This window comes from Epinephelus moara, chromosome 12 (genome assembly GCF_006386435.1).
Source record: "Epinephelus moara isolate mb chromosome 12, YSFRI_EMoa_1.0, whole genome shotgun sequence".
Lineage (NCBI taxonomy): Eukaryota > Metazoa > Chordata > Actinopteri > Perciformes > Serranidae > Epinephelus > Epinephelus moara.
Window position 1 is genome coordinate 7433246 of NC_065517.1, and position 12249 is coordinate 7445494.

General features: G+C 39.9%; 1 protein-coding gene across 3 annotated transcripts in view; it reads left to right on the forward strand.

Moving 5' to 3' along the window:
* Positions 1-267: 267 nt before the first annotated feature.
* ankrd6b (ankyrin repeat domain 6b) overlaps positions 268-12249 on the forward strand; it is a 60945-nt gene continuing 48963 nt past the window's right edge. For all 3 annotated transcript variants that reach the window (XM_050058471.1, XM_050058474.1, XM_050058473.1), the window contains exon 1: positions 268-426. The gene's annotated coding sequence lies outside the window, so the exon portion shown is untranslated. The remainder of the gene's footprint in view (positions 427-12249) is intronic.

Sequence of the window (12249 nt, forward strand, 5' to 3'; positions counted from 1 at the left end):
TATGATTTCATTAGGCTTTAAAAGGAAAACTTGTGTCACCAGTCTAATGGCTGGTAAATGACATAGAGTACTGGAGAAACACGACCTCTATTTGGGGCAAGTAGTTCCTCGGCACTGCTGCCAAGGGTCAAACGGGGGGAATGTTTTTGAACCGGAATTCATTCATTTGAGGTGAAAGTTGGACTGTAGTTGTACTGTGTCTTCTTCCTCTCGTTTCAGCGTATTGACAGAGTCTGTCAGCGGCTCTGTTGACATGCAAATTGGACAGAGAGGGAGGCGGCAGCGGCGGCGGGGAGGGCGACAGAAGCGACCGTGTGTTTTCACTTTGTAGTTCCCCTCTCTAACAACGTGCGCTCACGAGACCGTCGGAACTAGCTAACACCGTCTCCGTCCGAACAGACACCTGTGTGACTATTTCTCTTCGAGGTAAGTGTCCTTTATCAATGCTGCTCATTTTTCGTGTTTTCCTCTGAAATATCAGGGTTTACACGGCTTGTTTTTGTACTGCGTAACGTTACAGTGAGAGGAGGTGACGAGCTCTATGTTGGGACTCCGCTGACTTGAATTACAGTCCGACCTCGACAGAAATCACTGCAATATTTACATAATGTAAGCTAGTTAGCTCCCACAGTAACTTTTATTTAACTTTTAGCTTCATGTTAGCTTGTTCTGGTAAATTTACTGCGAACTTAAAATAAATGTTTTTGTTATTATAGTCGCTAAACCACTGTTCCTGAAGTACCTCGTCGTAACCCCCTTACTCCAAGTTAACATAATAACGTTTATATATACTTTACAGCCTGGCTGTAGCTAAATGCTAAGCTTATAGTCACTTGTATTCACTTAAGGCATTCCTTTTAAACTTGGGGTGGGCGTCTCTGTGACCTGATACGGTTAGAAATCCCTGTAATCCTTATTGGGTTTGTCATACCTGTTATATTACGTTGTCATGTTTTAGGCAAGGTAAGGCAAATTTAATTATATAGCACATTTAATACCCAAAGGCAACCCAAAGTGCTTTACAGCTTACACTGGTAAAAGCACAAGATACAAATGATAAAAATCATAAAAGCAAGCAATCAAGGGCACATAGAACAGGAACAACAGGCAAAAGCATACAGAGGAAAAACACACAAAAACACACAACAGGACTGTCCATAGAATGAAAAACAAACAAACAAACAAACAAAAAAAAATGATTTAAAGAGAATTAATCAAAAGCAATGGTGATAAGATGGGTCTTCAGCTTGGATTTGAAAGTGCTCCCCACTGTCTTTAAGAACCTTCACCATGTGTAGTTTTTACTCTGGGAATAACCAGTAATCCAGAACCTGAGAGATCTGTGAGGTTTATACAGGGTCAGGAGATCTGATAAGTATTTTGCATCCAAACCAGTTAGTGAATTATGGTCAAGCAGAAACTGCAGCCAGTGTAGTGATGTGAGAACTGGAGTTACATGCTGAGCCTTTCTGGTCCTTGTTACAACCCTGGCAGTTGCATCCTGGATCAGCTGAAGCTGTCTGATTGCTATCTCAGGCAGACCTGAGAACGGTCCATTGCTATAGTCCAGTCTGCTAGTGATGAAAGCATGTACAAGTTTCTCTAGATAATGGTTAGACATCAAGTCACTGAATCTTTTGATATTTTAAAGATGGGAGAAGGCTGATTTTGTGATTGATATAATGTGACTACTGAAATGAAGGTCTGAATCCAGGTTAAGATAAGATTTAGTTAAAATCTGAGTTGACATGCCTTCTCAGACATCACTTAAGGAATCTACTGTATTTAAGTGTACTTGCTGCTCACTATTTAATACCCTTGCCAAGACATCCCCTCTGTTATCTCATTATAGTAACATAATTCCCCAGTAGGGAAATGCTGATGTTACAGCATAATACTCTTATAAAATGCATCACTATTTTTAAGAGCTTTGTTATGGACTCTGATGGGCTCAGTGCAACCAAGTTTATATGAAAGATGCCTGAAAACAAGATGAAGTGAAGCAATTAAAAATGAATCAGGACATTGGGTGCTGTATCTGATGTAAATTAGGCTACAACTTCTGAAAAAATAAAAATGTGAAATGAAATAGGCTTAAGTGAAATCTCCTCTGCAGCGTGCAACTTAGCCTCAGGCTTAACCTAAATATTTAAGTCTACAAGGGTTCAAATTGAGGGTATTTAGCAGTTTAAGATATGAGCTCATTAGGGAAGGCCGGTCAGTAATGTGTTATAATGATAATACCTCAGCACAATTCAGCAACCTACACCCAGAGGACATAAGAAGTGGTTGTTATGAGCTCGTAGTAACCTTGATGAAGTGCACTTTTATTTGAATGGGATTTGTTTATGAGGCTTCAGTGTCTTCAGTGTCAGGGGAGGTCAGGGAGCCTGAAGGGATAACCACAAAAATGAGGACTCTTTTCTTGTTAGATTGAGTTCCTCCACTAGAAATGAACCAAGTAAGATAATGCAAAACTTAAGTTTTCACCTTGTTTTCTGACTCCTGTAATATTGACTGACAAAAACACCTCCTTGCCTGGTAAATACCCGTATCATTCATCTTTTCTGTTGTTAATTCGGAGTCTTTAAACTTGTCTGAATTAAGGGTACACCATAAAGTGACTACTGTGAAGCATTGTCTTCAAGAGTGGGACCCTGATTTTTAGCAATGCACCAGTAAAGGGAGGAAAGAGGAATTCTAGAAAGTTAACAATGTAATATAAACGATGTTGGCCTCAAATTCAGTCCAGACTGGATCTGCAGAGGATTTTTTCCGGATCCTTTTATTTATTTTTTTTAAGGAAATGCACTTTAGGCATTTATCAGGCCTCAAAGATAGACACGGTATGTTTGTGAGAAACAGTTAATGCAACCATAATTTGGAAAAGAAACCCTACATGTTACCCCTAACTCTGATTTCATCATCAGTCGGGGTGTAAACCACAAGTTTTATCATGATTTGCAGGTTCCTTGGACAATGATACAATATTTGCCGATGTAAAGGTGTACCTTAAAAATTATGACTTGTATCAATGCTTTCACTTTGCACTGATAATATTGGATTGTTGTTCATTAAATTGATGTACTGATCCAGACTGATGTATGGTTTCACCTCAAACCATCAAGATTTTTTCGTCAGACTTGACAAAGTTCCAGGGGTGGGGGAAAATATCGATACAGCATTGTATCATGATATTTTTGTGTGGCAATATCGTATTGTCACACAGTGCAAAGTATAGGTTTTTTTTAATAGAAATTATTCATTCATTATGCAAATACAAATTAAACTTGGTAGCCTACTCGAATAATACAGTATAATCAATTGTGTGAGATGAACAGACTGAAAATTTATCTAATTAGATGAAACAGATGTTGACAAAGTTTTCCTTTGGGACAAAACTTACAGTTGAAAAAAGGTAACATATCACAACATATTTAAAATCACAGTAATATTGTATCGTGACTTAAGTATCGTGATAATATGGTATCATGGATGTGGTGATTCCCACCCCTACAAAGTTCCTCCAGAGTCTACTTTATAGGCTAACATACAACTGTTACAGACTTATATCCAAACACATGTATAAAGTTTTCTACTTTGTACAACTCTTCAGAGGAATAACACTCATTTTGAGTAAATTGACTTTGATATGTAGAGAAAGTCCGTGTAGTGCCCCTTTTAAAGCAGAGGTACCATAATGTAAAGGGTATGACATGAACTAAATACCTGTATACAACTGTAGTCAGTAACCTACTCAGTGCATGGAGCACCAGTTTAATTGAATTAGTCATATTGCCTTCAAGACTCATAGTACATAATTGACTCACAGAAGTAGGCATATAACCATTTATTAAATTTTACAAGCTGCATAGTAATGCATAGTTTGGTTCTGAACTGAACATAACAGTGAAACAGCGACAGAACTTACCGCAGTGACAGAAGTGGCTCTGTGAAATGATGACGTTAGGCCCGGGTGTCAAAGAGCTATTGAATTCATGTGAGATTAAGTTACACTGATGATTCATTCATTTTCCCGAATTCCTAGTCATCCAGCTTTGCTGTTTGGTAAAAGCTGGTTTACAGTTTCCAAATCTGTGATTTGATACAAGCAGGAATAGATGGCCTTCCATGGACTGAGACCATTTTACAAATACCTGTTTTTATAAAAAAAAAACAACTTTAAAAACTTTGGACAGTATGAATCGCAGATGGAAGCTTTGAACCTGAATACAGCGACATGTAGTCTTGCTGTGTGTGCTCAGTGTGAAGAACTTGAATGCACCCACGCTGCCTTACCCGTCTGTCCGTCTGCTCACGTCCCCAGGGAGCTGATTAGCACGGCACAGTGCTGACGAGGTCAGAGGTCACCAGGTGTATAATGGGCACATAATAAGCCTTAATGGGACACAGGGTGGGGGGGGAGGGGGTATTTTACAGGCTCCAGAAACTAGACACTGTATGAGAGACAATTATTAGATTTCTCTGTCAGATGGTGAGATGATGCCTATTGTGAGCATTTGTTGTCAAGTGCATGTAAACAGATCTGCTTATTCCCATGATGCTTTGTGAGTGAAAATCAATGTGAATAATGTCACATTAGTTTTTGCAGCGCCTTTTGACCATTATTCTATATTAAATTATGATGTTAATGCTGTGTTTTAAGGAGATGATATCACTGTGGAATGAGATTTACACATTAGAATTTTAAACCCAGCCCCAGGTGGTACTATAATAGGATAGATCCTGGGATTAGCACACTGTTTGTCATAGCACTGCTTCCTAGTGAGGCACTGGAGGTGCAAGTGAATAGCTCTGTGGCATTAGAAAAGGAGCTTTCTTTGGTCTTTAGCCTTGAAGGGGTTCTAAATCCCACTTAACCCTTTATTGGTAGCTTGAAACAATGAACTCTAGGGCCATGCACAAACCCTCGCTCTTTCTCAGACACTGCATCTGCTGTCATTAAGTTCTCCCCGAGCAGAGGATTTAAGAAGTGGGGGAAATGTTGGTGTATGGTCGCTTTTTTTCAAGAGCAATGTGAAAAGAGACAAAAGGCTGGTGCAGCGGGATAGAGCCAGTACTTTATGTGTGTGTGTGTGTGTGTGTGTGTGTGTGTGTGTGTGAGGGGGGGTGTTGTGCTCTGCCCCACAGCTGACACTCAGCTCTCTCCAGCTGGAGATGAGGCACCATGGCCAGCTACATCTCCTCCTGCTTGTTGTTATGTTTTGGTGTATGTATGTGCAGCAGGTGAATGCTTTCTTTCTGTCTGTGGGAGTCATTGTAGATGTACATGAAATAACTCCAGTTTATTTCTGCTTGGATGTTATTTTCATAGTTTTGGGCATCATATTTATTAGTTCCTGTATGATAACAATGAACTTGTCAAGTTAATTGTTAAGATCTGAGAACACAACAACAGTAGGTTACAACCACACTAATACATTTTTGCTTTAAAACTCATCACCCTGGCTACATTTACACATGCAATCCACACTACTCCGACATTTTGGAACCATTAAAAACAGAGACTTTTCAAAATGCTGTGTTTGACCCTGTTTGTGTTTGAAAACTCCAGGGTTGCATTTTAGTCTGGATGGGCAAAAAACAGAGAAACAAAATGATGGCACATAGACCCACGTTTACTTCCTGATTGGTTCTTATCATTCATGACAGGTCATGTTAAAACATTATAACTTGGCCCACAAACATTTTATGATTTCATCCTTCTTGTGTGGCTACCCCTTTCCAATTGCCATGGCGATGGATAATACTCCTGGTACCACTCTAATATGTCAACATATTTGCTTTGCAATGACTCCCAACTTATTTTCTGCGGCTTTGACTGTCTTATATTTGTGTTACTTTCAATATGGTTCCACCTCATTGTTGGGCAAAGCAAAGAATTGTCTGGTCTTACTTTTCCACATCTCTGTAACTAAGCAACCAGCTGCACGGTAGTCAATCTGCTTCCTGTTTACACCAGCACATGCATGCCCAGTATCCGTGAATGGTCATGTGATATGTGTTTGTTCAGGTGTGTTATGCATTTTCATGTAGCCTAACAAAAAGCCAGAGGGGGACGGAACATGGTAGTCAGAAAGATTATCCACGTGGTCTAAACCTGTGGTTTCCAACCTGAGGATCAGCAACACATTTTTTGTCCTTTTGCAATTTTAGTTTTTTTTTGTTTTTTTTACAAAAATCTTTATGTAATAACTGGAAAATGTTACCTCTTTAAGACTCAAAATACTTTATATGCAGCAATGCAAAAATGAAGAATTGGTCCAAAGTGAAATAGCTTTATTTTAAGAGGTTGCAAACCAAAAAGGTTATGATCCACTGCTTTAAACAGCTTTATTTGGAGGTAAAACTAACAGCAAGGACACTTAACATGTAAACAATAATCCTTATTGCACAGGAAACTAGGGGTGGGGGAAAAAATTGATACAGCATAGTATTGCAATTTGTTTGTTTGGCAATATCGTTTCATCACACAGTGCAAAGTATTAATTTTTTAAATTATAAAAATTACTAATATCACAAATACAAATTAAACTTTAGGTAGCCTACTAGAAAAATATAATCAATTACATTTTCAGTCCACGTGATACATTTTGATGCTGCAAAACAGTGGCTGAAATGAGATGACTTTATCTCATTAGATAGAACATGTATTGACAAAGTTTCCCTTGGGGACAGTTGAGTAAAGGTAATAAACTACAATATTTTTTATTGCAATATTTAGTATATTGCAACATATTTAAAATTGCAGTAATATTGCATTGAGACTGAACTATCGTGATGATATTGTATCGTGGATCTTCTGGTGATTCCCACCCCTACAGGAAACTGTATGTGCAAACAACTACAGTAAGTACAGTGCAGGAACAGTCTGTAAACTACAATGAATGTTTACAACAGACTGTTTCAGTATTAATTTTACCATTTTACTTTTGTTCTCTCCTCCAGATAAGTTTGACTAACCTGACCTGTCTAACTGGTCAATAGGTGGTTTATTTTTATACCATTCGTCTTCTTTTCAGCACAGGTCAATGATACTATTACCAATATTACTGTGATTAATTATTCATATCAGTATATTATTATACAAAGGAATGATTTCCAAATCTGCAGAAATAAAATCCCAATTGTAATAAACTAATTATACTTAAATAAAGTGGGAGGGACCATGTAAGATTGTAACGACCACATGTGGTGTCACGGTGTTGTTGTGGTAATGCATTTGTGAGCCCACGGGTGGTGAACTCATTATAAGATACCACTGAAAGGGTAGAGGCATCTTTCTGAAGAGCACAAGAGGCTTTTTCTGCTCAGTGCTCCTGGACAATGAAGAAGGGCCCAGGAGGTGATTATGGCTAACAGACTGGCAAGGGTCTTCCAGCTCTGAGGCATCTGGGAGGGTCTTCTTCTTTGTTGTGCAGCTGCATCCTTAAATCCAGTCACACTGCAACACATGCATATTTAACCAAGTGGTTCTTGTACTTAGTGCTATTTAAAAAATAGTATTTGTAGTGATGCTTAGATATTTAGCATCTCTGGTTGTACTGAACATAAAATCTAAGACCAAAGGCAGCGAGTAAATAAAGTACATGTGATACATTTGAGTTTGTACTTCTTTAGTAATGGAAAATTTAGATTCTGTCTTAATTTTTGACGCAAACGTGGAGTCAAAGGCAAGTTCAATTAAATTACTGGATTGAATCAGTATTTGACTTTACAGAAAATCTGCAGATAATTTGCAATTTGAACTCAGTCATCATGCTGGCCTAGGGATTAAGAGGATTACCAGATCACTGCAACGTCCCTGTTAATTATTCAGCTAGAGACCTTTGTAGGATATCATCCCTCACATTTCCTGTCTATTTCTACATGCTATCAGAAGTAAAGGTATTGATATCACAATGTAAAAAGACATGCTTAATGTCATAACAGAAGATTTTTGGCTGGACTGCAGCAAAGTATGGGCCAGCGCTATATATGTGAATGTCTGTCCCTTAGTGAGACACTGAGTGAGTGAGTGAGTGAGTGAGTGATGAAGTTAAACAATTGTTTGGTCAAGTTGGAGCTTCCTCATATGCCTTCATTCTTTTGAAATTAATAGGTATGACATTGTTTGTTACGCTATCCACAAAGCTCAACTTAGTAAGCCTCATTTGAGAAATTTCTTCAAATTAGGCACAAACGTCAACTGTGACTCAAGGATGAACTGATTGGAATTTGGTGATCAAAGGTCAAGGTCACTGTGACCCCATCTGTTGGATTGTCATGAACATGATATCTCAAGAACAGCTTGAGGAAATTTCTTTAAATTTGGCACAAACTACCACTTGAACTCAATGATGAACTGATTTGATTTTGGTGATCAAAGGTCACTGTGACCTTATGTCTATCGAATTCTCATGAACATGGTATCTTAAGATGGCCTTGAAGGAATATCCTAGAATTTGGCACAAACGTCCACTTGGACTTAGCAATGAACTGATTTAAATTTGGTGGTTAAAGGTCAAGGTCACTGTGACCCATCAAAACATGTTTTTGCCATAACCTAAGAATTCATACGCTAAATTTCATGTCAGAATTCCACACAAATGTCTACTAGGATAAAATGGTGAAGTGATGTCATTTTATATCCAAAAGGTCAACAGTCAATGTCACTATGACATCATAGTGTTCCACAATTCAGTGTCATATCTCAGAAACAGAGGGGGAGGCATTTGGTCAGATACTGAATCCATGACACTAACTGTGCGTTCACACCAAAAGCGATGGACGCGATGAACGCAACAAGTTTCCATTCAAAATCAATGTAAATGACGCGATGACACGCGATGTCGCTTTGGGCGACGCGTTTCAGGCGATAAGAGCGACGCGATGAAGCGATGATGCGTCCATCGCCTCATCGCGTGTGTCGCTTGAAGTTGAAAAATTTGAACTTTTCAAGCGACATTGCGTGACGCTGTGCCGCGACATCCAATCAGCATTGATATCCAACCATTCATAAAGAAATTATAAGCAACTAACCGGAGACAGATGGACAGGCGCTCCGCAGCTGGGATGGAGCGCCTGTAGTTGGTGTCCAGGCGGGAGATCCTCGCACCGATATGGGCCAACAGGTCCTCAACAGGCGGGAGATCCTCGCACCGATATGGGCCAACAGGTCCTCAAACTGGGCCAGCGTCAGCCTGAAATACCGCTGGAAACGACCGTCATCCAGACGCAGCTCTTGCAGGAGGTGATGATATTCACCCAGCTGTGTGCATTTCTGGAGGATATTGTGAACCCAGACACGGTGGCGTTTGGGTCTCCGATCCAAATCAGATGTCCACAACAGATAAAGAGCAGCTACGGTAGTTAACTCAGCCACGGTTGACGAGAAAATAGCGGGAGGTGAAGAAAATTGCGGGAGGAGGGTTGCGTCATCGCGATTGAAGCGATGATCAAAAAGGTGACATTTGTGATCAAGCGACGCGATACTCGCGTTACGGGCGATGACATCGCGTTTGGTGTGAACGCACGGTAATCCTGAATGACTGAATAGATCGTCTGTGTCCCCTCTCTAAATTCAGAGTTTTTTTCTCAGCTGCAGTTTTTGACTTGTAGGGTGGATAACTGATTATTCAGAGCTGATCACATCAGATGGATGGATGAGAGGAGCAGCTGCTGGAGTGATTGCAAACTCTGAGACCCAGCAGAACGAATGGTTAAGTGTCACTAAATGAGGCTGTGCTCTGACAGTGTGGTCGATGAATAACCAAACAGTATATTCCAATAGCACTTGTGGCAGCTAGCAACAAATAAATGAATGTGTGGGACACCCTGATGTGTGTTAAGCACCATGTATTCACAGACATGAATGTAAACTGTAAGTGCAGCTTGACTCAACATCATAGCTACGTAACAAGTGGCAAGCTGGCAGGGCCAAATGAATATCAGCCCATCAGCACGCCCTCCAGTGGTTTAAGCTCTCACTTTGCTGCAGTGCTGTATGAGTGTACTCCATGGAGGGCGTGCTGATGGGCTGATATTCATTTGGCCCTGCCAGCTTGCCACTTGTTACGTAGCTATGATGTTGAGTCTGTTTCAGCTGACAATCAGTCAGCAGCAGGTGGCAGAGATGCTGTGATGAACTTTAATCTCTTTCATGGTTTTTAAATGTTGGCAGAGACAGTGCAGGACCTTTTCAAGTAAGGATTGTTAAGGATGCTGTTGATCTAGATGGTATTTTGACGTTGTGCCACACAGAGCAATCAATTCAAGTTGGCAAAAATGACGTGCTGATTTGCGTGCCAGATGAAAGGAAACCACGCCCAACTCAATTTGTATCTCATACAGGTCATGTTAACAGCATATGCTGTTTGGATATTCTGAATTAGCCATGGTTTTTTTCCAGTAGCATTGTCTGATAAAGACATGGGATACACCAGTATTAGTCAGGTTTAAGGAGGCTTCCCCATACAGTGCAGTCAGAATATGCATCTCAGTTGGGGGTTTTCCATAGTTTGCAACACATGGCTTCTTGTCTGTTTTAGATGCATGCCCACATTTCTGGTTGAAAGGAGAAACATACCTACTTGAAGCATTGTGAAAGACTTGGATATCAACAGATTTTTGGATATGCCCAAATATTGCAATGTCAATCTTTTCAAGAGGTTGGCAGTGGTTGTTGAAGGGATGAAAGAGGCAGGCTGTGTATGCATGGTCGAGCATGTCTGCCACAGGTGGAAAACTTTGAAAGAATCCAATTTTGACGCAGAGAAGCAAAATGGCACCACAGCTCCAGCTGTTCTACTTTTCCATGTTTTTATTTAATGAAAGGACATGTTAAGGCATGTTAGTCGAAGTATACACAGCTGCATGTAAACATGAATATTAGTGGAATATTAATTTTCATCAGTCATGTTAACAGCTTAGTAGGAATATAGTCTTTTTCAGAATAAAAACGGCAGTGAAATACTGCTTTTCAGTCTGGTGTTAAATTAGTCTTTTTGATTTTGTCTTTTGAGTTATTGCGAGAAAAATGTTCCATTTCAACAAAAGTTTTAGTTGAGTTACTCTAGAATTTTGCAGTGTGGCTGCAAAGACGAACTGTATCCTCCGTTGGTCTTTGCAGCAGCTTTCTACAGATGGAAAATCCCGAAAACACAGAGTGACTTCTGAAACTTGGCTCTCTCTGTCCTCTAGCTGGTATTGCACAGGAGTTTTGATAAGATGTTCTTATTGTATATCAGGAACACGTAAACATCACTGTCCTGTAGACGTATCATCACCCAGACCATGAGACTGGTCTGAGTTCCCCTGTGAGCTTTTTGCTTTGCAAGGCCAGTTTTACAGCATTTACACATAATTTGTTAGTATTTAAAATGAAGAGTGACGCAAGTTTCATACCTGTCTCTTAGCTATCAAGGTTGCATTCAAAATGTTTACGTGTTATTAGTTTGTTGTGGTCTTTTCCTTTTTGTAAAAAATAAAACATTAATGAGACTATTAACCCTGTTTTTTCAAGTCGTTAGAATGCCCTCTGACTTACTAAAAGGCATGACATGTTGTTATTTTTAGTCTTATGTTAAGGTTGACCTCTGTACTATATATTTAGATGGCTTTCACATCTGGCTCAGCTGTCACATGGATGACAGAAGGTTTATTTCCAGCAGTGACCTGAGGATTAACCAGCAGTGTGTCAGCCTGCCATTTCTCTGCACTAAATGCCTTGGCAGTGATTAAACAGATAATATAGCTGTAAATATTTGTCCTGTATTCTCGGGGGGTATTTATGGCCCATTTTGTTCATAAATGCTTCAGTCAGCACAGAATCTCTCTGCTCCACGGCTGCAGTGAGCTACACTGAAACAGATCTTGGGATTAGCGAGTGGGTCAAAGTATTGTTTTAATCTGATTTTGGCTCTCTGTCCCTGACTCGTGCAGGAAAGACAGATGGCTGAGTTTTGAGTGAAATCCGAGAGTGAAAGGAGGGGCTGAGGGGGGCCTTCCATTCCGAACACTTGTTTCACATACACATCATATAGTCATGTCACAGATCCCACGAGGGAAAAACACTCCTGCTGGGAAAAATAGCTGCACGCTTAAGAGCAGTCGAGGGGAAGCAGCAGTTTGTATCTCTGTTCCTGTGTTGTTGGTCTGTCTGCTGTCAGATTCACTAGTTTTGTTTTCAGTGATGTGATGAAAGAAAACACCAGTATATTCTGAGGGTGGATTTTAAAACAACTGAAG